Source organism: Dasypus novemcinctus, chromosome 29, assembly GCF_030445035.2.
Source record: "Dasypus novemcinctus isolate mDasNov1 chromosome 29, mDasNov1.1.hap2, whole genome shotgun sequence".
In the NCBI taxonomy this organism is placed as follows: Eukaryota; Metazoa; Chordata; class Mammalia; order Cingulata; family Dasypodidae; genus Dasypus; species Dasypus novemcinctus.
In genome coordinates this window covers 1,063,572-1,091,031 of record NC_080701.1, presented here as the reverse complement: position 1 = coordinate 1,091,031, position 27,460 = coordinate 1,063,572, and the positions used below count along the sequence as shown (strand labels likewise).

Here is a 27,460-nt window from a genome sequence, read left to right as displayed (position 1 = left end):
TTTTCAGATCAGAAAAAGAGCAAGGCCGTGACCACGTGTGAGGCCGGGCAGGACGAGCGTGTTTTGTGCCTCAGTTTCCCATCTTAACAGTGGTGTTAGTGACCCTTACGGGGCTTTTGTGAGGATTAAACGTGATGAGTTTGCCTGTGCATTCGGTTGAAGGTTATTCCTCTTGGTGTCTTTCAGGGATAATTTTGCTTTGTTGCTCTGTATGTTTTGTCAAAGTGCTTCTTACAGTCAGATAAGCTGACAGAGGCACATTTTACTTAATGTTCGGTCCATTTCCCCAGGTGGGATTCTGTGGGTGTGATTACGTGCTTTGTTTTCAGTGAGATGTGCTTATCTTCCTCCTCCCTCTCCCTCCCTCCCTCTCCCTCCCTCCCTCCCTCCCTCGCTCCCTCTCTCCCTCCCTCCCCCTCCCTCTGTCCCTCCTCCCTCCCTCCCTGCGCCTTACAGTCTTGCTTAGGTACCCTGTGGCCCTGAGCCTGGAGTTGTGTCCTGAACCTGAACTTCAGGCTCCAATGGGTCAGAGTTCCTGCCCTAGACCTGGGGACGTCCACGAAGACCACGGAGAACGTCCGCGGGGTCTTCGGCCTGGGAACCCTTCCCGTGGCTGAGCCACGAGCGCCAACCCCGCGTGTCCTCGCCCAGCGTCTGTGTGGGTGGCTGCTGCCTGCGGGCTGGACTCAGCGGGCCACGGAGAGACGAAGCCCCAGATGGCGCCTGGCCGCGTCTCTCCATTAAACCCCGCACTCTAAGCCCAGGGCTGAGAAATGAAGCCCAGGGCTGCGGGAGGGGCAGGGGCGCCAAGGTGGACGGGAGCGGCCTGGGGCTCCTGCCGTCCCTTGCTCTCCCCGCTCGCTGGCCCTGCACCTGCCCTAGGCGCCCCCCGCCCGGGCACTTTTCCTGGGGGCTGTACCTGGGTGGGTGAGGGCCATAGGGGGCCTTGTCTGTGGGCGGTGGGGGCGGCCGGCACGGGCTCCTGCTGCCCTCGGGCTCTGAGGCCGGCGCTGGCCATGGACCTGGAGCCCAGGGAGCCTGCACCCCGCCGGCCCCGCTCCCCCACCCCGGGCTTCGACTCTCCCCTTTTCCAAGACCTCGTTCTCACCGTCCCTGCCTGGAGCAGCCTCTCATCAGGCCCCTGGTGCGTGCGGCCGACGGGTGGGTCAGGTTCCCCATCTGCAGGGGGCTCCGCTGAGGGCCAGCTTGCCCCTGCCCCCCCTCTTCTGGCCCCTGCCCCCCTGCAGCACCACCGCCACCAAGCTCACCCGAAGGACCCTGCTCGTGAGAGGAGGAGGGCTGCCTCCCCGCCGCATCCACGCCCTCAACAGCCGCCCCTGCTCTCCCTCCCTCCCTTCAACTTACTCGTTCTGACTCTTTAATTGTCCTTTGTTGGGAGCTGAGCTGAGAACTGGCTCAGAGTCCTTCCAAGCCAGCTGCCTCCTGCGCTCGCTCTCTGTTGCCCGCTAATTGCTTCCCTGCTGAGTCATCTTAATCACTATTGTTTTGTGTTTTGTTTGCCACATTTTCCTCTGGTTTGCATGCATTATATTTCTGCTTCACTAAAATAGATCAACTGAGGTGTTTATCAAAGTGACAGATTTAGATTCATGTCGGCTTGCAAATGAAATTTGAGTCTGAATAGCAAGGTTATAAAAATAAACCTGAAGTGGTGGCAGTAAGAGTATGGAGAATGAGGCCAACAGAAGAAATGAATGAGCTTTAGTTCCCTGGAGGACTCTTAGATGCCTGTGCACACAATTATGGAGTCGTAACCCAGCTCAGGACTACCTAGTCAGCTCCCAGCCTTTACCAATCAATACGCGGCGCTCTGCAATGCAGAGAACTCATCTCTGTTTCTCATTACTTGTAATAAATGTCAGTAGCAAACCTCTTCTGACATGTGTCAGAACCATTACGATAGCTATGGAATATTGAAAAAAACCCTTCACATTTCAAAATAAGAATAATCGAACTCTTGATGGATAATATGTATACGCACGAATCAATTATCAGAAATTGCGGAAAGTGAAAATAAAAGTATTTTTCACACTATAAAGTGTTTCATAATATTTTTATTGTAGTAACACTCAAGAATAGATAAATGTTTATGTACTAATTAGGAAAAATAGCTGGAAACATTTCTTTCCAAAATACCATTTAAATCTTCAAAAGTACCTCTCGACTTCTGGGGCACAGGGAGAAAGGGGATGTACCCCAAAGTTATTGCAAGGGGCCTGGAGGCCATGTGTGCAGTGAGAATTATCTGCACACTGAATAAAATTAACTTTTGGGTATAAATATTAACAATTTTTATGAATGCAGATGCTGCTTTGTGAATGAAATAAAGTTTATTTTACAGGAATGATTTTGCCTGGTCAAGCAGAGGCAGGTTTCTCTGCTTTCTTCACTATCGTTTACGGTCTTTAGAGAGTGCAAGAGCTCTCCAGATGGTTGTCTCCATTTCCCTCATCGAATGCTTATTGCCTTTTTGAATTTCTTGTTCTTGCTTTCTTAAATACCTTCCAGTCTTTATACCATTCTGCAAGTCATGGCAAAGAAGTCAGTTTCAAGCTGGATGCTGATTGGTTAACATAAATCTTGGAGTTCTCAAAAGAGAGATCAGGGGAAGTGGATGTGGCTCAAGTGATGGGGCTTCTGCCTGCCACATGGAGGACTCAGGTTCCATCCCTGGGGCCTCCTGGCTAAAAAAAAAAAGCATGCCTGTGTGGCCAGCCAGTGCCTGTGTGGTGAGCCAGTGCCCACACGGTGAGCCAGCGCCCACACGGTGAGCAAGTGCCCCTGCGGTGAGCCAGTGCCCCCGCGGTGAGCCAGTGCCTGTGTGAGAGCCCGCGCGGTGAGCCAGCAACTGCACGGTGAGCAGAGTGTCTGCGCAAGTGCCTGTGTGGTGAGCCAGTGCCCACACAGTGAGCCAAGTGCCCACATGGTGAGCCAGTGCCCACGCAGTGAGCCAGTGCCTATGCAAGTGCCCGCAGGTGAGCCAAGCCCCCGTGTGAGCCAAGTGCCTGTGTGAGCCAAATGCCCACACAGTGAGCCCGTGCCCACATGGTGAGCCAGTGCCCACGCAGTGAGCCAAGTGCCCACATGGTGAGCCAGTGCCCACGCAGGGAGCCAGTGCCTGTGCAAGTGCCCGCAGGTGAGCCAAGCCCCCGTGTGAGCCAAGTGCCTGTGTGAGCCAAATGCCCACACAGTGAGCCCGTGCCCACATGGCGAGCCAGTGCCCACGCAGTGAGCCAAGTGCCCACATGGTGAGCCAGTGCCCACGCAGGGAGCCAGTGCCTGTGCAAGTGCCCGCAGGTGAGCCAAGCCCCTGTGTGAGCCAAGTGCCTGTGTGAGCCAAATGCCCACACAGTGAGCCCGTGCCCACATGGTGAGCCGAGTGCCTGTGTGAGCCAAGTGCCTGCGCGGTGAGCCAGTGCCTGTGCAAGTGCCCACACAGTGAGCAGAGTGCCTGTGTGAGAGCCCGCACGGTGAGCCAGCACCCGCACGGTGAGCAGAGTGTCTGCGCAAGTGCCTGCACGGTGCGCCAGTGCCCACATAGTGAGCCAAGTGCCCACGCAGGGAGCCAGTGCCTGTGCAAGTGCCCATGAGGTGAGCCAGCGCCTGCACGGTGAGCAGAGTGCCCGTGCGAGTACCCACGCGGTGAGCCAGTGCCCGTGTGAGCCGAGTGCCCACATGGTGAGCCGGTGCCTGTGTGAGTGAGTCATGCAGCAAGATGATGATGCAACAAAAGAGAGACAAGGGGAGAGTGAAGACGAGGTGCAACAGAAACCAGGAGCTGAGGTGGCGCAGCTGACAGGGAACCTCTCTCCACACATAGGTCTCCAGGATGGCATCCCGGTGAATACCAGAGAGAGCAACGAGAGACAAATAGAGGAAGACTCAGAAGATCACAGAGCGAATGGACACAGACAGCAAAACCCAGGGTGGGGGAGGGAAGAAGAGAGAAACGGGGAGTCGACTGGCTGCTCTTCTAGAGCCGGGTCTTTTCGGAGGACCTGAGCGGGCTCGCCCGCGGCCAGGGGAGCTGCTCTGCTCGGCGCAGGGCCTGTGGGGACTGGCGAGCCCGGGGCACACGTCCAGGTTTCCGCTCAGCGCCCGAGCCGGGAGCAGGACGAGGCCGAGAGTTTCCCTTGGGGAAGGATTGCGGCCTTAGTGCGAGCTCCGTGTCCTTTCTCGCCTCCTCCTGCCGCATCAGGAGCCGTGAGCCGCGAGCCCCACGTCCAGCTTGGGGCTGGGCACGGCCGAACCCGGCACGAGGCTGCGGGTGTCGGGAGGAAGCTGGTCTCCACCCTCCCGCACCTGCCAGGCGGAGCGTCGAGGCGGCGCTCAGCCCAGCGTCTTCCTGAGCCCTTCAGTGCACGCCCGACTCCCCACGCTTTTCTCCCGGTGCTCGTCTCACCAGTGCTCACCTCCCCAGTGCTCATCTCCTGGGTGTTCATCTCCCCAGGGCTCGGTCTCCCCAGTGATCATTGACCTGGTGCTCAGTCTCCCCGGTGCTTGGTTTCTCTGGTGCTCAGTCTCCCCAGTGCTCGTCTCCCCGGTGCTTGTCCACCCAGGGCTTGGTCTCCCCGGTGCTCATCTCCCCGATGCTCATCTCCCCAGTGCTCGTCTCCCCCTCCCGCTCACCCCCAGCTGGGGAACGGGGCCCTCACACCCTCCCTCACCCGGAGCAAGCCGGCCTCTGCCGCAGCCCTGGGGGCACGAGGGGCACCTGCTCCTCCCGACAGAAGCTCTGTGATAAGTTACGAGCCATGCAGGTCTGTCTAATTCTCTCTTCTCGTTCTCTCTCCCTGGTTTAGCCTTGAGCTTATTGTCTTGTGGCAGACGCAGCAAAACTTGACTTGCTTGTGAAGGCGCAAGGCCGGCCGTGGAACCCACTTTTGCTGGAAGCCCTGGGACCTACCACTTGGGTGGCCACCAGGCCCCAGAATTTGGCTTTTCAGGAAATGGAGAGAAGTTTGAAAACCCTATTCAAACAGTCCTGTGCCCATTAGTAGCCACTCATAATATAAAGATCACGAATGCAAGGAACTTTCTTTTCTCTCCTCTTCCTTCGTCATGGCAATCCTCGTATTCTATATGGGAAAATGAGTTTAAGTGTCGGTTAATGTGGCTGAATTTGACAGCTTTCCAGGGGGAGGCTGGAAAGATGAATACTTGGAAAAGGAAGAAAAGAAAGCAGAAAGCTGATAGCTATCCAGGGGTTTAGAATAACAGTATTAATTTGATGCACGTTGGTTTACTCATTGCTGTCTTTCCTTTGAAATGCGGGACTTGAAGAGAGCACGCCTGCATGCCGGCTCTGGGGCTGTCCGTGGGGGTCAGGGACGGCGGAGCCGGCCTCCTCCCTGGTCCCCAGGCTGCAGAGGCCAGCACCAAGCGCGCCCTGCCTCCGCTTCCAGGGTGTGCGGGCGGTGGACGATGCCTGGCCTCCAACCACCCTTTATGGCCAAGGAAACGGAGGGGGAGCGGCTCCTGAGCTATTGCAAGAGCAAACTAGGAAGTGGAATGCATGGAGCACTGAATTCTTCCCATACCCAAACCAGAAGCTCATGTCCTCCTCTCTTGTGGATCTCCTTTCAACTCCTGCTGGTCCCTTCAGCCTCCTTTAAGCTGAGGAAAAAGAATGACAAAAATGTGCTCTAAGACCTTGGCTTTTTTCCCTTCCTTTTCTGTTGCTAGTGAATCCACTTGAAAGGCGAACTGGCACAGATTCCAGGAATTCGCGTAATGCCGGGAAGACACACGGTGCTAAGTCCAGGCGCTTCCAAACATGGTCCTGGTGAAGGCCGTGCTGTCAGGGGGCCAAGGACCCGCGCTTTAAACCTGCAGGGAGGCTTGGCACGGTCTAGAGCTTTCCTTTCTACTTTTATTTTGGTGGGGGGAAAGGACACTTATAGTTTAATAGTTTCATGATCAAAACTGCTGCTTTTTGCCACTGCCAAACCTCTCTCTGAATCATCTCATCCCGTGAAAGATTTGCTTTTTGACAGAGCTTAGTTATTGTCTTTTTAGGGTATGATTCATTTCTTCTGTGTTCCATTAGACTGGAATCTCCATGATGCATGTATATACATATGTACAGATGTATGCCTTTGAAATTTTATTTGAGCAGAAGTAAAGGAAAATTACCAGTTCAATAGAACAAACAGAATGTAATTGATTGATCATGTGCTTAATTTTAAAAATAGAGGATAGGTTGTTAATCTAGAAAAAATTTCCGGCTCTTTAAGCCAGTTAACTAGAACACACTTTCGTCCCAGGGATAGTTACCTTGGAAGGTGGATGCCAATGCATGTCACTGACCTGTACATATGCTGTTTTTCTGTGGAAAATGCTATCATTGCTGTTTTGTTTTATCCGATCATCAAATGATGTGCTCGTTACTCAGCACTTTTCCTGACTGTGAACCATGGCTGGGTTGCAGTTGTAACAGAACACGGCAAAGCACGCGGTGGACGAGGTCCCGGCGTGAGTGGACTCTGTAAGTCAGCGGGGCGGCGGGGGCATTGAATGAATCATCATAAACACTCGTGTAATTTACGTCCGGGTGTATGTGCCCTGGCGCTAGGGAAGAAATAAGCAGGGCGATGCCACGCTGTGTTTAGGAGGGACCGCTTGTCCGTCTCCTGCTGCTTCCCCTTCTAGGATTCCTTCCTGGACTGCAAACGCAGAAGAGCAATAAGTGAACGAACGAGTGAACGGTCCGATGGGAACCAACCTCTGCCTTATGTCTGTGGAGAGTCTTGGGTGGAATGGAGTTTTGCCTGCCTTTTTCCTAGTGCTAACTGACCATGCAAGATAAGGAACCTGAGAGTTTTCCAGCCCCTCTCCCAGGGACAAATAGCTTCTGCTTCTACTCCTTCCTCAGCAGCAATGTACCTTTGTCAGGGACTGATGGGTGGAGGATTTCCTGTCATGCCCAAACTTTTTTACGGGGACACAGTGGAAGCCCATGGAAGAAAGCCAGCAACTGGGATGGGTCCTCCTTTGTCTGAAGTTTCCAGGCATTCTAAACTGCCTCTCTAGCCTGAACTCGACTTTTAAGAATATGTTAAAGTTTTAGCTGTTTCCTTCCAATCTGCTCTTATGGTGGCTATATCATTCCCCACCCAAGCTCTGCTGGAGAAATAGCCCATGTTTCCTGCCTCTCCTCCAGGGGATTCTCACTTATCAGAATTCAGTTCACTTGGTTACCTTGCAGCTCAGTTTTCAACATGCTTAGGAAAACTTATAATTTTGTAGATTAAATGGCCTTTTCTTGTTGTTAATATTGGAAGGGATAGCCTTTTGAATCTATCTACATCCTAATTGGAAGCAGAGCGCATTGTTTCTGTTTACAGACCCAACATTGGTGGTTTGGAATTTGTTCTCTCGCTGGCAAGTAATCAAAGCTCCCACACTATTAGAAGTTTCAGACCTGCCTGAAACATTTGTAAATTTCCAAACATGTATTTATCATCTACTATTTGTACGTCACTATTTAAAATGCTGAATATACAAAGATTAAAGAGATACAGTCTTTGCTCTTCAGTTCACAATGAGAGGGAGGGAATCGACGTAAACAAATGGTATGGAACAATGTGGTGAATGTTATAAGAGGAGGGGAACAAAATGCCACTAGAACATGGACTGGATAAGTAGGACGTGGGGGTTGTGACAGTTGAAGCTGAGTTAATTCCCGAAGACATGCTCTGAAAAGCTGCCTCATTCCTGGGGGTCGAAACCACTGTGGGTGGGACCTTTGGAATAGATTTAGTTAAGGAACCTTCGTTTTGATTAGATCACTTCAGTAGGGCATGGTGAGTCCTTCACAAATGGAGGAATAAAAAGCTACAGACACAGGAAAAGGCAGTGTGCACAGAGAGAAGCCACCAGAAGTTGAAATTGATGAACCTGAGAGAAAGAGAAGCCACGGACAGAGCAGCCCGACGCTGAACAAGGCCTGCAGGAGTGGGGCGAGGAGAGGGCGGCGCCATGTGCCTGATCCCCCGCAGGTGAACTCAGGGAGAAAGACAGCCTGCAGGAGAAGGCAGGGCGGGAGAGCCTCCGTCGTGCCTGGCCATGCGCAGGAGCCCAGGATCGCCACCAGCCAACCTTCAGGGAGGCAGCGTCACCTGATGCCTTGAGTTGGGTGTTTTTCCAACCCTCAGAACTGCAAGCTTTTAACCTAATACATTCCCATTATAAAAGCCAGCACATTTCTTATATATTTCTTTGGCAGCCGTTAGCAAACTAAAACAGAAATTTGTACCAAGAAATTGGAGGGTTGCTATATAAATACCAAAAATGTGGAAATGGTTAATTGATTGTATATGTGGGAAGAATTGTGAGGTGCTTGGTAGAAGAGGCCTAGCTTGCTTTGAAGAGGTTGCTGGCAGGGACATGGACACTGAAGATCCTTCTGACGAGGTCTTGGACAAAGACGATGAGCGTGTCATTGCAAACTGGAGGGAAGATGTCCCGTGTTTTAAACGTGGCAGAACACTTTCCAGAATTGTTTCTGATGTTGGATGTAGGGCAGAATTTGAAAGTGATGATCTTGCATATTTAGCTGAGGAGATTTCCTAACTAAATTTGGAAAGCACAGTCTGGCATCAACTTACAGCTTGTAGTAAAAGGATAGAGGAAAGGGTAAGCTGAGAGCTGAATGCCTGGCACAAAGAAATCAGGAATTGATGGTTTGGGAAATTCGGGGATTCCAGAAAGCAAGTCCCCAGAGAATAGCGCCCCATGGGAGACTTCACTGAATGCAGAAACAGTCAATCATTTCAGTGTCGGCCAGGACTGGAAATGCAATTATCCAGGAGGGATTTGTGGAAAGTCCTATTGTCTGATGGTTGGGACCCCTGTGAGCTGCAGGCCAAACCAACAAGCTTTTTGTGAGAGCTGTATGAACAAAATCACTGCCTGCCTGGACTAGAAGGGACAGGAAAGGGGGAGATTGAAGGGAAAATGACTTAAGGCCAGAACCCTGGAAGCTGATGCCTGGACTTAAGATGTCTTCTCAGGCCAAGTGAGGGGCCCCACCCATGGGGACAAAGAGGGTACGGATGCCCTGGGGAGGCGGGCCTTCTGCCCAGGTGTTCAGGAAAGGTGTGGCTGCCTCAGGTTCCAGAGAGGACGGGGCACATTCCCGGGGCATTGGAGAGTTTGGCTGTCACCCAGTGTTCCCAGAGGGTGGGCAGAGAGCTCGGTGTCACCCAGATGCTTGATGACGATGGAGTGAGGACGTGGGCCTTGGGCAAGGGTGGAGCTGGCACCCCAAAACCACGGTTCCATGGTGACTCGCAGGCTCCGAAATCTAACGGAGTTTGCCCTGCAGGTTTTTGGAACTGTTTGGGGCCTGCGAGCCCTGGTTTCCTTCCAATTTCTCCCTACGGCAATGGAAATGTTTATTCTAAGACTGTCCTACCTCTGTATATTGGAAGAAGGTAACTTGTTTTATAAGTTTCACCCCCCAGCCTGAGGGGAAATATTCCCCAAGACAGATGGTATGCCTGTAGCTGATTTTGATGAGATTTTTGAACTTAGCATTTTTACTGAAATGATTTAAAACTTTTAAATATTGGTTATGGAATGAATGTATTTTGCGTGTGGAAGGACCCTGCATATTTGGGGTCCAGAATGCTTGAGTCTTTGATGTGGATTCCAGAAAATGATGTTCTTAAACTGAACCTGTTGTGAACCTTTGATTAGATCAGATCAGTTAAGGACCATTTGGTTAAGCCACTCCAGCAGGGCATAGTCCGGGGTGGACCTTAGTCCTCGTACTGGAGTCCTTCATATACAGAGGAATAAAAGCCACAGACACACAAGAAAATCTGCCGAGACAGAGAAGAATCTAGACGCAGAAGGAGATGAGGCCTGGAGGAGAGGGGCGAGGAGCAGGCACTGCCACGGGCCTGATCTACATGGCTAAGCTCAGGGAAAGCACCTGCAGATGACGTCTCCACGTGTCTGATCACCCACAGCTGCAGCCTGGCGAGACGGCGTCTCTGATGATGCCTTGATCTGGACACTTTTGACCTAACAAATCCCTATTCTAAAAGCCAACTCATTTCTGGTATACTGATTGGCATCCTTTAGCACACGAAAGCAGAGGCACTGAGGAGATGATAATTAATAGTTACTTTTGGAATTTTAAGGAAGAGTTTTCCGGATGGAAAGAGTGAGGAGACAGCAACAGAAAATCAGTCCGTCTAGTCCTCATCAACTCATAAGATTTCCATTTCCCGACTGCATGTGCCGGCGTCAGAACCCTCCGTCCTCAGTCTAGGGGCGGCCCTGGCTGACTCGTGGTCAGGTCCCAGAACAACTCAGGAATTCTGAAAGGTCAGCAGGTTCTGGAGGGACAGGCTAATCACAGCGCCTCTAATTCGTTGTCTTTGGCAGCACTTTCTCCTAAACCCGGACGTTTCTCGCCAACATCTGTCCCCCATACTTGCCTGCTCTATGTTCTCAGTGGCCTCTGGATTTGCTGTACCCCAAGGGATTGGGTGTCTGGATATTTGAGCCCTGGCATGTTCATCAACATTGCTCTGAGAAGAAAAGAGATGCTGTGCAGTTGCCAAAGCCTTCCCCTTTGGGCCCGTTAGCCTGGCCAGGGCCGGGCCGCCCCTCAGCACCAAGACAGGAATAGCGTCGCCAAAACAGGAACTTGCTGGAGTCAGATGCCCAGAGAGCAGGGAACATGGTGCAGCCAAAATGTGGCTTCGATATGAGCGTTGAGTGAGGCTGAGCTTAGGACACGAGCAGGGCAGAAGTTTTCAAGTCCCAGGCAGGCGAGCCCAGGGATGAGCCTGTGGGCAGAGCCAAGAACGGAAGCTGGCAAGGTGGACAGGAAGCTGGCAAGGTGGACAGGAGTTCAGCTGCACAGGTGACCGCACCAGGACCACCAGACGTGGCAGCCCCGCCTTCCCTCTCCACCGGCCATTTAAATATAATTCCCAAAAGACACGCACATTGTGCACGCAGAAAGCACAGGTGTTCTTTTTTTTTTTAAATACTGCCGCAAGTGTATTGGTTTTTGTTGTTGTTGTTGTTTATTTATTTCTCTCCCCTTCCCCTCAGTTATCTGTTCTCTGTGTCCATTTTGCTCCATGTTCTTTTTGTCCGCTTCTCTTGTTGTCAGTGGCACGGGAATCTGTGTTTCTTTTTTGTTGTTGTTGTGTCATCTTGCTGCGTCAGGTCTCAGACATTCTTCTTTTTTTTTTTAGACTTATTTATTTATTTATTTCTCTCCCCCACCCCCGTCATGGTTGTCTGTTCTCTGTGTCTATTTGCTGTGTCGTCTTCTTTGTCCACTTGTGTTGTTGTCAGTGGCACAGGAATCTGTGTCTCTTTTTGTTGCGTCATCTTGCTGTGTCAGCTCTCTGTGTGTGCAGCACCATTCCTGGGCAGGCTGCACTTTCTTTCTTGCTGGGCGGCTCTCCTTATGGGCGCACTCCTTGCGCGTGGGGCTCCCCTATGCGGGGGACACCCCTGCGTGGCACGGCACTCCTTGCACGCATCAGCACTGCGCATGGCCAGCTCCACACGGGTCAAGGAGACCTGGGGTTTGAACCATGGACCTCCCATGTGGTAGGCGGACGCCCTATCCACTGGGCCAAGTCCACTTCCCTCAGACATTCTTTAAAAGCAAAGCAACACCAAGTATGAAGAAGTACAGTCAGTGTGTGCAAGGCTGGATGCTCACGACAATGTCGGCTTCACTTGAAGAGTTGAGACTTGATGGCAAAGGACTCAGCGTTGACTCCTAAGGTAAAAACATTCATGTCGAAGACAGAAATCTCATTACTTTTAGAAATGGAGAAAAATCTTTCAGTGGATCAAAGTTTCCCCTGTAACTACTGACTAGTGAAACAGGTGGATGAGGAAAGAAGCTATCCAAATGGAGAAGAGATGGAAAAGAATTGATGTCGTGGAAATGCCACAGTTTGGCATTGCACATACGGATACATTGTTGTCTCCATTCTTTGAGGGTCCCCCTGGCACAGGGGTGGGGGTGCTGTGAAAGTTAATTTTACATGCAAACTAAACAGCTGGCCCTTTTTTGTCACCTCGACATTCCTTCTATCTCCTTTGCTATAATTTTGACCTTTCGAATGACGTTAAAATGGCTGTGCTCATTAGTCAGACACGGCCTGCAATAACTCAAGGGTCATTATGAAAGAACTGAAAAAAAACTTGCTCTAAGTAAATGTTTCTCTTATTGGAAATGTTCTTTAATATTCCATCTTCGGTGTATGAGACTATTTCCTCTTTGTTTTGCTTCCAAATCTGAGATTTCACTGAAAATATTTTCCTGGCCTAGGAGAAAAAATTACCATCACGTTTTTAGAATTTGAACCCAAGTATCACCACCCAGGTTTTCACCTAACATAGTGAAAAATGCGGCAGTCTTGCATTTACGTGTGGTCATCCCCTTCCTCTGTTTTAACGACTTGACTTGGAATGACTGAAAGCCAGAGCAGTGGGTGGCGACACCTGGCAGGACTTTGCCCCTGGCGTGGGGCGAGCCCCTCCACTGCTGCCCTCCATCGGCACTGGACATGTGCTCGGAGTCACGCTGGAAAGAGGGAGCTGGGCCCTGCGAAGCCGTGGAGAAGCGGGTGATGCAGCCCGTGACGAGAACCCCCGCGGGAGATCCGTGAGCAGGAGGGAGTTTGGTTTCCAAGATTGAAAGCCACACAGAAAGCATTTCTTCACGATGAGAGTCTTTCGGTAGGGCTAGAAGGAAGTAATTAATTAATTAGATGTAATTAATTTTTTATTTCTCGTGTCTATATTTTTGTTCATTCTCATGCTGTATGTCTAGGTGAAATTCCTAAAACACAAAGTTCAACTAGAGGAGAATTCTAGATAGCAGCTAGATGTGCCTTTCCCTCAACAGCAACACACTTGTCAGAGCTTTATACCTTTAAACTGTCTTCACACACTGTTGTTTGGCCCTCATACATCTATGAGGTGGACAAGGGGATATTATTTCCTTCCTTAATTGATGAAAATTCCGTACATATTTAATACAGATAGAACCATCCTGAATTTGCTATTAGAGATGCTGAATTGTGAACAGACCAGCTGCTGACTCCCTGCCCCGGGCAGCTGTCAGCACCCGGACAATTTGGACAAAAGCAGGATTATTGGGGCCTGGAATCTCTCCAGGAAGCCGCATCAGTCCCGTCGGCGCTGTGGGGTGGGCGGTGCCCTGGACTCCCCGGGCGGCCACTTCTGGCCTGACCACTGGAGGGCACTCTTGCCCCTGCACATCTCGCCCAGCCAATGCTCTACGGAAAGGAGCGGCAGCTCTGGGCAAGCGCGGGAACCCACACCGTCGCAGGTGTGCCTTGTGAAATTATCAGGCCCTGCAGCATCGTTCCCGCACCTTCGCAGGTGTGCCTTGTGGAATTATCAGGCCCTGCATCTGGGCTCTCGCCTCTGAGCTGCTGCCAGCCCTGTGCAGCTGTGCTCTCTGGCACTTTCTCTCTCACTCAGGTCAATTCCAGGGAGTCTAGATAACTCATTGCGACTCCGTGAACTTTTACTCAACTACTGACAAATGTGTTAAAATATATTTACACATGACAGAGCTAACCGGCCTGTGAGCTCCACAACATCCCACTCTCAACAGGGATCTGATTCCTGGTCTTGCTTTTCCCAGCCATACACCCTCTCCGGGGAGGCCCTGCGTGCGCTGCCGGGCTTTGCTCAGCTGCTGCCGGGGCCCGGGGGACGTGTGCCGGCACCCTCAGTGGTAGGTGGGATTGTGTACCCCATGAAGGACGTTCTTCATCTTGACTCGTGTTCCTGAGGATGGGAAATCAGTTGTAAACAGGACCTTTGGCAGATGTTATTTGTAGTTACGTTGTAGCCACCTGGACCAAGGTGGGCCCAAATCCATATTACTGAGGCCCTATAAAGAGAAGAAGCTGGAGGTCAGAGAAGGCCACAAGGAAGAAGCCCGAAGCCAGTGGAGACTGGGCGAGCAGCCTCAGGAGATCACGATTTCACCACGTGGGCAGAAAGGCAAACCATGGGCCTGGGCCGCAGTACATGCTGCCGCTGCAGGGAGAAGGTGTGGCCTTCGGCGCCTTGACCGGGCCTGCGGGCCGCTGACACATGGGTGGTTGCAGCCTGCCCCGCCTGGTGGCCGTCACAGCAGCCAGGCCAAGCACGGCTGCCCACCTCACACGTCTGCTTCCCTCAGGTCCCCAGGGCAGGGCCTCGGGTGGCGCTGGGTGCCCTACCCAGGGGTCGGGGCTGCTCCTGGCTCTGGGGTCCCCCTCGGCCGCGGCCGCCGCCCACGATCTCTTCACTCGCACCCACAGCTTCAATTAAAGACCAACAGAGCAAACCCAGACGCTGCCGTGCCCCCTCGGATCTGCAAAGACGCCTGCTCGCCCTCCTTGGGCACCCACGGGTGCCCTGTCCTAGAGGGTCTCGGCACCTCTGGGCTCCAGGACAGCGGCGTGTGGCGCTCCCGTAGCGGGTAAGGTCGCACCGCATGCCCTGCGCAGGGCCCCCTGCCCAGCCTTGGCTGCTCCCACACACAGCACAGGCAGCTCCCACGTGGGCGGTGAGCAAGGCTGGGGACTGCCGTGGGGCGTACGGGAATTTGCCTTAATTTTTAAGGTGATCAAAGCTGCCATCTGGTTAACATTCAGTTTTGTGAGCGCCAAGAGAAATACCATTCAGTCATTTTAACGCCGAATCTGCTTGCTCGTCTGAAGCGTGCAACCAGATCCACTGCTAATGACATTTTCCCAATGATTCCGTGTCTTAAATGTCATCTCCCTAATGAGAACTGAGGGTCTCGATGTCAGGGAACAGAGCTTGTTTGTCTTTTTCTCTCATGATACGCTCTCTCCTTAAGTCTCAGTTTCAAGCATCCAAGTTCTTAGACCTTTGGTCTTAGAGAACAAGAGCAGCGGAGGTGTTAGAAAATGTGAGCAGAGCCAGCACAAACTGCAGGGATGGTGAAAATATTCTTGGGCCTAAAGGCTTGAAGAGCTAGTAAGTCATTTTCATGAATTGTGAAAAAAAATGTTTTATCTCTTTTCAAGGACCTGCTCATACCCACAAGTTTCCCAGCTCCCACAGTTCTTTCTCAAACACCTCCAGCAACTCTTAGCTAAATTGTCACCTACACAGAGACCTTTTCTTACTACCTTCTTTAGAATTGCTGCCCTGCTTTCCCTCGCCCTGCTTCATTGTGCTCCGCAGCACTTATCGCAGTGCGACATGCTGTATATGCTACTGTGTTTACTGCTGGTTTTCTGCCAAAAAATAGGCTCCACAAGGGAGCTTTTGTCCATGTCGTTCACTACTGTATCCTTGATGCCTACAAAACTGTCTGACACATAACCAACACTCAATAAACGCGTGTTAAATAAATTAATAAATCAAGCATTTAACATAGCATTTTTTCCCAGAATGGGCAGTTAAGAAATACTTGTTTATTTGATTTAACACAGTTGTGCTTACATCCATTCAAGAGAATGGAGGGACAAGGGTCACTTACAGCTGGTGTTACCAGAGCCAAAGCAGCCAGCCAGCTGTTCCCTCTCCAGAGACTATTTAAATGGGATTTTCCTGGCAAGCAAAATAAGCAAAAATGCTTAGATGTGAAGTCTTTGGAATCGGAGTCTGAGAAAGCCCTGCAACTGGTTATGCTTCTGGGATGATCAACTTAAGGATTCCAGAACAGTTTTCAGAGCAGTGTTCCTTTGGTGGTGTCAAAGTGACAACACTTTTACAAGTGCAGACAGAATAGTATTCAAAGGGGCTGCTCTGACAAAAACCCTATCAGTAACTGTGATGATCATGAGTATAAAAAAATTCTTGCTACAAAATATGGAGAGAATTTAGTGGCTAGATACATTGTTTCATTAGCTGTTCCTAATATTTCCCTTTGTGTACAATTGTGACACTCTTCTGATCAAGGAGACTAAATATGAATTATCAGTTGTCCCTGGTGTTGACACTGAGCAATACAGGAAATGAAAGCAGTTAATTCGTGGCTCTTATGGGATTCCATAGCTGTGATCCTACAAGAAATACATAAACAACAAAGTAAGTCTGAAAGAACAGAAGCTCAGTAATTTGAAGAAGGGTAGAATTGGAGCGGACATTAGACGTTAACAAGATGTGGGTATTGGAAGGAATGGCCCAAACCATACCTTCCAAGCCCACCATCCCTTCCCTAGCTCTGATTTGAATATCTGCATTCCAGAACTCATTTGACCTTAGCTGGCTGAAGATGACCTTTAGCAAGTCACTTTATTATAGTCTTTACTATCCTGTCTGCAAATAATGGAGTTGACAAGGTGATGTCCTAATCACTCTAATTTTAAAAGTCTATGGTTCTGCAATAGTTTAGATATGTAAGATGTAAGAGAAAGGGATTTTTGCATGCTGATCAAATCAGATAACTGGGGAATAGTGAGTTTAAATTTTTAAAAAGACTGCCATGTTATTTTTTGTCAATAAAGGAGAGCAAAAAATTCTAGAAATTTAGTACATTTAAATAGTTGCTCTCAGTTAAATTCTTATTGATTATAGAGTGATATTTTCAATTATGGTACAATTGTACCTTTATCATGATCAGTGATCAATGAGCTATTTCATGAAATCAAAGACTCTCAGAGTTAGGAGGGATTCTAAATAAAGTTTGGTGTAGTCCTTATATCTTTATGTACAAGAAAAAAATGAGCTGTATGGGAGAGAGAAAGAGACAGAGAAAGAGAGAAGAAAATAAAAGCCCTCCCCACACACACATTTTAAATCTTAGAATTAATCTAATGCACAGCTATTCAAACTAGCATGTGTTCCATGTCCCTAGATTCCCAAAAGAATGAATCCAGGAAAAACAAAACCAAAGCTGAAGAAAATCAGGTTCTTCTGCTGTACCAGTTGGGTAGATTCACGTGAACTATTCACATGTAACCTTTGGCCTTAGAGAAGAAGGGAAGTGGAGGTGTTAGGAAATCTGAGTGGAGCCAGCACAAACTGCAGGGATGGTGAAAATATTCTTGGGCCTGAAGACTTGAAGAGCTAGTAAGTCATTTTCATGAATTGTGAAGAAAATGTTTTATCTGTTTTCAAGGACCTGCAATCAATACCAAGTTCTGTGTAGTAAAACAGGAAACAGAGGGAGGGTCAGTTCGTAAGACAACACAAGGTAAATCAATTTCCTTCATCCTTTGAAATTATTTTCTGAAAGTGCTTAGGTTGCTTCTTTAATCAACAAAATCTCATGAATAAAAATGATGCAGTAATCAAGACAGTTTGGTATTGGAGAAAGAATAGGCACACAAATCAATGGAACAGAATAAAATCCAGAAACAGACCCATACAAATATGATCCACTACCTGGAACAAAGGAGCAAAGGCTACTCAATGGAGAAATAATAGCCACCAACAAAGGTGCTGGGGGCACCAGACATCCACGTGGAAAAACCCCCGAGTCTAGCCTTTCCACTGGGTCGGAGCAAGAAAGCAAGTGGCAGCCACCTTAGCATCACAAGGGCCTTCAAAGAGGAAGGATTTCACCTTTGAGGATGACCAGTTAAGTGAATTCAATGAGAAACAAAATCAAGCAATAAAATAGTAGAAGATTATCTAGGAGATAGGTCTATGTTTATATAAAGTTAAACATGTATTTATGGCAAAGGTGTTCTAAACAAGGTAAAAAGAAAAATAAGGTTTTGGGGGAAGACTTGTGATACAATGACAAAGATTCTAATTTTGTAATATATAAAGTGTTTTTATAAATTGGGAATAAAAAGTCAATGAACAGGATCAAACTGGTGGAGCAAGATGCTTCACAGAGCCTTCCCTCGAGAGAAGCTTTGAACAACCAGCAAGAACTTGCAGAAACACCTTTCTCAAAGCTCCAGAAAATAGTGAACGGACCAAGGTAGCAGGTGAGTGCTGAATAGAGGGACAGGTAACTGGAAAGCAGTGGGTTTTGTGGCCCCCGGGTGGCCCCCACCCTCTCTGGCCCAGCACAGTTGGAGCCTGCTCCTGGTTCTGGAGGGAGCAGTCGCCTTGTGCTCATGCCGGCAGCTGGGATGTCGGGTCCGGTCTGTCTGGTGGCAGCCAGACCACCACTGGAACCTGCCCTGCGTGTAGAAGGCAGTGCACCAAGTTCGCAGGATGCTATGGGGAGCGTCCTTGACAGGTGGGCAAGGGACTGGTGGCTGCGGGACACGCAGCGCAGGGTCTAGGGCTGGAAGACGCTGCTTGCTAGTGTAGAGGGGAAGTCTGTATCAGTGTAAACCAGGAAATTCCTATCTGTGCCAATCAGGGAAATCCTGGGACCATATGTGCATACCCCAAAAAAGGACGGATGCACAGAAAGGATCAGGGAGGCCATACGCTACGGCCTGGAGCTATTTTCTAAGCTCTCTGTGAGAATAAACTCTGAGGGAGAGCACTCACATGGATTAATCTGCTAAGACTGGGAAAAGTGTTGTCTTTTCTTTTTCTTTTTGTTGGCTCCTGGCATTTCAGGATAATGCTGTTATAACACTAGCTGGATACACCCGTAAGGAAAAGATACCTCAGAGCCTAAATTCCAATGACAACAAAATAAAATATCAAAATGTCTGGGATGAAACAAAAGATTGCAAAACTTACAAAGAAACAGGAAGCAAGGGGCCCAGGCAGAGGAGCAGGGTAAAGCATTAGGAACCATCAGTGACACATCAGGCAAACACTTTTTTAAAAAATGGCCCTAAATATTATCGAATAAATAAAGGAAATCAGGAACATGATATGTAAACACAAAGAGTATAGCAATAAGAGGTGGAAATTATGAAAAGGAACCAAACAGAACTGAGGACCACAGTTACAGAAATTAAAATTTCCCTAGAGGGCTTAACCAGTAGATTGGAGCTGGCAGAAGAAAGAACACTAGACCAGCTCTACAAGCACTGCTAAGGGGAAGTGCTTCAGTCTGTAAGGGAAGGACGCCTGACAGTAGATGGAAGCACAGGAATAAATAAGGATCTCCAGGGAGGTTATCGGTGTAGGTCCAATTAATGCCAGTACTATAGTAGCTTTGATTTGTAACTCCATATTTCACTTCTTACAAGATTTGAAAGGCATAGCATAAAATGTAATGACAAAACTGGATTTTGGACTAATAATGTATATACTTGTATACTTTATATGACAAGAATTACGTAAAGGTGGGAGGTTGTATTCCATTGAAACTCGGCATCTAAGCAAATGAGAGTGTTGTAGATTTTGGATGTTAAATGTAATCTGCTGCCTTCACTGTGTATGTGTACGTGCCAGTGCTGCACTTGCAGAATTAATGCTTTAGCTTAATTTAGTTGGCTAGGTGATCAGGCAGATGTTCCTTCAAAACCGTGACTGTAGGTATGACCTTCCAAATAGACTGGGGAGTGTTTTTAAGGCATGCTGGCAGGAGGAAGGGAGGTGAAATAAAGTGCAGGGTGTTCTATTATAATATGCCAACGAGACAAAGATGGGGCTGGTGATGTGTGCCTGCTCCGTCAGGACTATCGGAGGGGTGATTCCACGTTAAACAGGTGCGAGAAGATAAAATGGTAGAATGCAGGTCCCAGAGGACGGTGGGAGACGGGAAACACAGACAGCACTTTCCCTGCCGATCCGTCAGCCGGGGGCTTTCAGAAGACAGTTGTAGGGAGAGCAAACCTCTCAGGGGCAGGTTTGTACTTAGAGGAGGTTTTGTAATTACCAGTGGGGAGAAGGAGAATCTTCTGCAAATGCCATCTCTAAAGACATTCCGTTGTACACCAGTACAGATGAGGACCCAGAATATAAACCAGATAATAAGTGGAATTTGGGCAAAGACACACAATGAGGAATAGTGGCCAAACCAGAATCGAGGCTACTCACTTCATCAAATTTGGCTAAAGTTTAAAAAAGATTCCCTAATATGGAAATTTTTTAAATTTAAATTTAAACCTCACAGGATTAGCCTTTGATGCTATTAGAAGTAAATTGTATGGCAAATTGAAGCTGGTTCTTATTCTGAAGTGTGGTTTGAGCAATTTTCACAAATCTGTCTCTTGGCTTAATAAAGCAATGCCCTAAAGACCTTCTGGTAATTGCTAATGTGATACATCTGGACTGGAAAAACTCCCCATGCCCATCAGTTACAATTCTAGTGGATGTAGTGGGAAGTCTATGAAACCCTTTTCTCTTCCGGAAGCATCCTTACTCAGGTTTGTTTTCGTCTGACCACAATCCTACTATATTAAAAAATACAAACGTATTCCTCACTTTCTTTGTGCTAAAGCCCTCCCAGGCGAATGTTATTGCTCACACTACACCTAACTCCGGGGCGAATCACCCTCGCTCTCGAGGCTTTCCAGGCCACTAGCCCGGGAGTCTGTGCCGCACATCGGCTCTCACTCGTTCCCCCGCAGACCCAGGACTTCCGCTGGGAGCGGCGAGGAGCCTGCCGTGAGAACAGAAGCTCGCCCTCTAAACTCGCTCTTACCAAAGCGAGAGGACAAGCTGCCGTCTGAAGAGTCTCGTTCTCAAATACAGAGGCTTCAAAATTATCTGAAGAAACCGCTTCAGGTGCTTTGAGAGAACTGACCTGGAGGGTCATCCCCAAAGTGGCTGGTGCCTAAATGAGGAATTTTCAAGAGACGTTCCGGGATCATGGGTCATGTACAAGTGACAGGAGAGCAGTGTGGCAAAGACTGAAGCAAGTACTGGAATGAAGAGATAAACTGCCAGGGTCGTGTGTGAGCCCAGCTCCAGAGGAAGCAGGGAGCCCCCAGATACTTTCACTTTTTTCCCCAAAGATTTATTTATTTTTATTTATTTCTTTCCCTTCCCCCCCCCCCAGTTGTCTGCTCTCTGTGTCCATTCTCTGTGTGTTCCTCTGTGACTGCTTCTATCCTTATCAGTGGCACCTGAAATCTGTGTTTCTTTTTGTTGTGTCATCTTGCTGTGTCAGCTCTCCGTGTGTGCGGTGCCATTCCTGGGCAGGCTGCACTTTCTTTCGTGCTGGGCGGCTCTCCTTACGGGGCGCACTCCTTGCTCGTGGGGCTCCCCTACGCAGGGACACCCCTGCGTGGCACGGCACTTCTTGCGCACATCAGCACTGCGCGTGAGCCAGCTCCACACGGGTCAAGGAGGCCCGGGGTTTGACCCTTGGACCTCCCATGTGGTAGACAGACGCCCTAACCACTGGGCCAAGTCCACCTCCCTACCTTCACTTTTCATGTGGACTCCTGGCTTGTCGCTCAGGCTCTATGTGACCCTCCACCCTTTACATTATAGATGGGGAGGTTGAAAAGGCAAGCGTTGAATGTGTGAAAATGAGATGACAGTCAGGATGGCTCGAAGTTTCTGATTTTTATATGTATATCTCTTTATTATAGCATTTTAACATTTCAAAAATAAATGGCATTTTGGGAATCAGGATAGATTGTGACTTAGAGAGATTATAATTTGGCTCATATGTTGTATTTATTTATTTGAAATGAGAGTACCAGTGGAGATGTCATTTTCAGATTTATAGGTGGGGAGGTTTGGGTGGGGAGCATTGCCCCTCAGTGAGCTTCTGTGGGGATTGGGTTCACGGGACAACTTGGCCAGGTTTTGGGGTCCAGTTGTTTGATCAAACCAGCACTGCCCTAATTGTTACTATGAGGATAGTTTGTGGATTTAAATCATCAGTACGTTTATTGCGTATACTATAGCTGATTAAACCTACAAAACACTAAGGAGGTTGTCGTCGGCAATGAGAGACATCTCACCCACTCAGGGAAGGCCTTAAAAGGAGTGATGCTTTCAGCAGTCAGAAGGGAGACTTTCGTTTCTACTTCAGCCAGCCAGCTTCTCCTGGGAAATTCATCACAAGCCATCACTGGAGTTCCCAGCTTGTGGCCTGCCCTATGGAATTCAGACTTGTCCATCCCCACAGCCGCATGAGCCAATTCCTGGAATAAATCTCCCAATATTCGCACTGTCAGTTCTGTCTCCTGGAGACTCCTGACTAGTGCACCTTCCAAGGAACCCAGGGGCTTGAGGGCACGCATCCCACCTGGTCACTGTCGTCCGAGGGCTGGAGGCCAGCCCCACTCAGGGCCACGGCGTCCCCTTCAAAGGAAATGCTGGGAGCACCACAGTCCACCCAGTACTCAAGAGCAGCACCAAGATAGCATCTGATTCTAAGAGAGGAAACTGTCATGCTTCATCCAACATGGATCTCATGAAAACAGAGCGTATCTACTTAGTAATATGCCATTAAAGGCTGCTCCTCGAAATCCAGCTACTATTTATGGCATTCGTGAGCAGTGGTTCTGGGGAAAAGATTTTGAAAACGACCAAGATTTGGAGTGAGAGGCTGAACTAGTCCAGGATTTCAGGGTAGAGCAAGTTTAAACAAGAAAGATGTAATAAGTAGAGTATTTTATGAGGAAATGATTATTGACTATTTTTGTGCACCAAGAGTTGGGCTGGGTGCCGGGAAGGCAGTGGTAAGCAAGCAACCAGAAAACCCTGGCCTCATGCAGCACACAATCTAGGAGAGAAGACAAACACTGGATGAATAATTAAAAATGAAGCATGAATATGCAAAGCACTGAGAAGGAGAGGAACTAGTTTCTCCCAGGGGGCATAATCAAATCCAGGGGCTGGGGGCTGACCCTTGCAGCTGCCCTGCAAAGGACACACATGAGCTAATTAGGTGGAAAGTAGAGCCTGAGCGTGCGTGGGGGAAGGAAGAGCAAGTGAAGGCCGCCAGTGGGGAGAAGATGCACGTGCGGGGCAAGGCCCAGCAGCCTGGGGAAGGAGCCTCCCCCCGGTCAGCTCCGTGCCCTCACTTCTGTTCATGAAACACCTGAGTTACAAGCATCTTAAATTTGGCACTGGTTTAAACTGTCTTAGAGTGTCTTAGCCTAACTTAAATATATAAGCATATACGTATGTTCTGAAGAAGGGTATTGTATTGGTACCTCTTCATTCCATGGTGGGAGACGGGCAGAGTAGGCTGGGTCAAGGGCATTTTAGGGAGATTGCACAGCAAGGCAGAAATTACATTACTATGATTTTTAAATATTATTGTTGATCTCTGCTAGAGGTGCTGAAGAATTCAGCTTCTTTCGGGTTTCTTAAGACTGTGATTTTGATCAGGATTATCCTGGTTGCAAGTGACTGAAATTTGCTATAACCAACCAAATGAAGAAGGAGTATGTTGTCTCACATATTTGCAAAATCCAGGGGTATGTGTTACTTCAGGCAAGCCAGGTTAAATGCTGTTGCGAGGAAGCTGTCTCTGAACTCTGCTGTTTTTAGCTGCGGGCTTCATTCCGGAGAAGGTCTCCCAAGCAGGTGGAAGGAAGTCTCTCCCACCCCCAGGCGGTGTTACAGAGGTTCCACTGGCTTCCCTTTCTCCAGGGTCCGTGGAAAAGTGTGGCCAGCTTTCCTCAGCTCCACCTGAGTCACGTGGCCGTCCTTAGCCCCCACTGCAGCCACGTGACGGTCCTCGTGATGGTCCACCACTAGAGTCTGGAGAAGCCTAAAGAGCCCCAAGCCCCGTGAACCGAGCGGGAAGAGGGGTGCCTCTGCCCTCCAGAAAACATCAGGGCGCTGCTGCCAAAGACAGGGTGTGACGCTGGGCAGCAGAGCCTGCAGGTCTTCTCAGTCCAGCTTAAGTCTCCTTCAAGGGAGAAGGCAGGCTGTTAGGATGTCCAGATTTAGTCTCACTTCACCCACAGTTAATCATACTTGAGAAATCCAAAATGTCTCATAAATGATTGCATGCTGTTTTGTTGTTGTTTATTAGAGAAGGTGTAGTTTTATAGAAAAATCATGCATAAAATGTGTCCTTTTTGCCATACCATGCCCCATCAAGACGTGTTAAGCACTTTTTTGGTTGTAATTCTTCACAAAAAGGAAACTTGTTTGTCTTTGTTGATATGCATTAGTGTGTACATAACTATAGATACTGTGCTACTTTTTCCATCTATATATAGATGCTTTAAACTCATTTGTAACACTTTGTGTCTGTCTGTCTTTAACAGCAGTGAAATATTCGGATAAATCGACCTATTTAGTTTGAAAATTCTGATCCAATTTTGTAGGAGACATTACAGGCTTAACCCTATTACAATGGAGGCATTATGTTATTACAGGCTATTGCAGGATACAATTTATTCTAGCCTTTTAAAGAAGTCAATATATTGGTGGAGTTTGGGGAGTTTGTTTTATCTGTGTTATTATTGAAAATTCACTGCAAATATATTCGGGTAGAATACTGTGTAAGTCTTATGTATAGTGCATAGTTCTGTGCCACATTTAGAAGGCCTTTTTATGAGAAATTTGATTTACATAAATTAAGTTGATTTGGTTTGGAGCCCATCACATGTAACACTTCTCCATTTGATAATAAAATTTTCTAGTCAATCCCCTGGAACTACCCCACTTGTTAATTGATCCAACAAAGGGATGCCAAAATCACTGTAACAGCTTCTCTGACTCACAGTCTCTGTATTTTCCTTTCCTCTCAAGCCATTTCCATTTTGCAGAATTCAATTTCTGGCTTAAGCTGATGTTTCAGAGGAATGAGGTCACTCAAATATTTGCCAGATCTCTTCATCGAAGGACAATAACCAAGGACCAAATGGAAAATCTCACACAAAGCCCGATTAGAATTTGCACTGATGAGATTCTGGTATTGGTTACAAGGACACTATCTCTCAAAAGCAACCTAGTTTCGTAAATGCTGCGGTCATCTCCTCCCCATCAAGCTAGCTTGGGCAGACCCAGAGGCTGCAAGGCTAGATTTGACCTTGTTTTCCAAGAGCTTTGTTTACTTTTCCATTCAAAGTGGCAAGTGTAGGTTCTGAGCAATCAAGGCAAAACATTAGGAAAAAAGTGGAGGATTCTTGCTGTTGTTACTTTATTGCAACCCAGTTTTTTCATATTAGTTTTATTACAGTAGTGGTATATTGTAGTAGAATTTCAGTACAAAGAACAAAAATTGGGGCTCAGAATCAAAGAACTGACTTTTAATGCACCATTTCCTTGCTATGTATTTTGGTTGAGTTAACTTACATTCTGAGCTTCAATTTTATCATTGGTGAAAATTGGAAAATAAATAATACTTACAAAACTTAACTTGGACATGTGGAAGTTCTACATAAACATAAATGATAAAGACTTTATGCAAATGCAAATTATTATGTCTAAGTGAAATGAGAAACACTTCAACCTCGGACAAGAGCAAACAAACGCTGCAGTAATGCCATTGATAATATAAATGTGTGATAAACCAAACTCCTCTTCTAGGTGTGCACAGCAGGACAAGAGTACAAAGGAGGTGTTTTTTGTACACATCTGGACAGGCATAACTCCCATGAAATTATGCTTTTCATGGAAACTTTGACCATATTAATCTTGGCAGAGTTTGTGTAATATTTTTGGAACTCTGAAAAGACTCTTTCATTTTAATTCCCATGAAAGACTTCCTTTTTATACATGGCATTAGAGAAATTCAAAAAGGAAAAAAGCACCATCCTGCTTCTGATAATATTTCATGGAAATAAAACGGCAGGGTCAGAGGGCACCTCAGAAGCCACTTTACCGTAGCTACGATCTACATGTTAAATTTGAGCTCTCAGCCTTCATTCAGTATTTGCTCGTTTCATACCGTTATTCATAAATTCATTTCACAGAATATATCAATACACTGACAAAACTTCGAGCAGTTTTAGGTGAAATGATTTTATGTCTCTGTATGACAGTGAGTCAGATTCCTTCAGCTGTGTTCTACTTCTGGAACTTCGAACTTCTACAAAGCTCAGTGACTTTCTCAGGTTCCTGCAGTGGTGCCTGAACGCGCTACACGAGCTCCCCAGAACTGCTAACTGACATCGAGGCTAAATGATGTGCCCCCAGAGAAGCTGAGCCACTTGGTAAAAGCATCTAAATGTACAAGATTGCTTCACACTTTCTGTTCACTAATAGAGGCTTTCAGGAGGCAGTGGGTGCCTGTCTATTCTTAATAGTACAACTGAAGTTGGAATGCTGAAGAATTACGAATAATAAGAAATTGAGACCACTACACTCTGATTCTGATGAGAGCATCAGTTATCCTACTTCTGTGAACACTGCTTCTAAATGGTTTGCCAAACTGAGTCTCTCTAACAGTAGGAGATTGTCAAGGCTCCAATTAGTAAATCCCCAAGCCCCAAAGTTAATTATGAGAGTAGTAAAAAGTGGTGGAGAATTCTCACTCCCAGGAAAGTGAAGAACCAGATCAGGCATTAGCTCCACTGGATGCACAGAGAACTAGAGGCCCCCAAAAAGAAATGTCTGTGCTGCACCCCCCAAATGGAATAAACTACTTAATGATTTTTAATATTATTAAGCAAGTTTCAGTACTTTTTGAAAGCAAGAAAAGACAGCAAAGGACACCATCCACTTTGATATACAGTAAAAGAAAATATAAATACAGTCAAGGCATTAGGGAAAAAAGAAGGACGAAGGGGAAAAAATGGCTCTCCTTGGGTAGGCAAAGCCAGGAATCTCCTACTAGCATGACAATAAAGATCGTGGTGTTCAATAACTGAGCATAATGTCTACCCGCCAAAGGGCCACAGTCCAGAAGGCACGAGCACTTCTCGGCTCACTCAGAAACGTTCCTGCACCAACCATGGCATCTTCGTGGAACTCTGTACCAAAGCCCAGAGACCCACGGTGGGACTTGTCACCCAGAAGTCTGTCCCAGGCAAAGTCAAAGAGGCTGGGAAGGGAGCGGCTGACGTAGGAGATCGTCACAGCAACTGCGCCTGTGCTCGAGAATGAGCTGGAGGATGGGGAAGCCGTCCCAAGTAAGAGCAAGAGAAGGCTGTTAAGCGGGAGGACCACTTCATCGTTAGCAACTGATGGCCTACCTTCTTCGAGAGACCGCTTGTGAAAGAAGCCTTCAGAAGACCCTCAAAGCTCCAGAACTGAACTATGTGGACATCTGTCTTATTCACCTTCCACAAGGATTACAGGATGGGAAGGACTGGTACCCCGAAGATGAGAAAGGCAACATTCTCTCCAGTAAACCTATGTTCTTGGATGCTTGGGGGTTCATGGAGGAGCTGGTGGATGAGGGCTGGTGAAAGCCATTCTGATCTCCAACTTCAACCACTTCCAGATCAAAAGGCTTTTGAGCAAACCTGGCCTGAAACAAACCAGTGACCAACAGGTCGAGTGTCAGTCACACCCCATGTGGGAGAAAGTGATCCAGGACTGCCATTCCCAGGGCATCATAATCACCACCAACAGCCTCCTGGGTTCTCCAGATAGAACATGGCCCAACCCGGAGAACCCTTCACTACTGGCCCCCGCACGGCTGGCTTTTCCTGCTGCCCTCACTTCCTCACAGATTTCTCCTTCCAGCACCCCCTTCTCAGGCTCCAGCTAG

General features: G+C 48.1%; 1 pseudogene; it reads left to right on the top strand.

The window, feature by feature from the left end:
• The first annotated feature begins 1,016 nt into the window (after positions 1-1,016).
• Positions 1,017-27,460, top strand: LOC101437106 (aldo-keto reductase family 1 member B10-like; annotated as a pseudogene).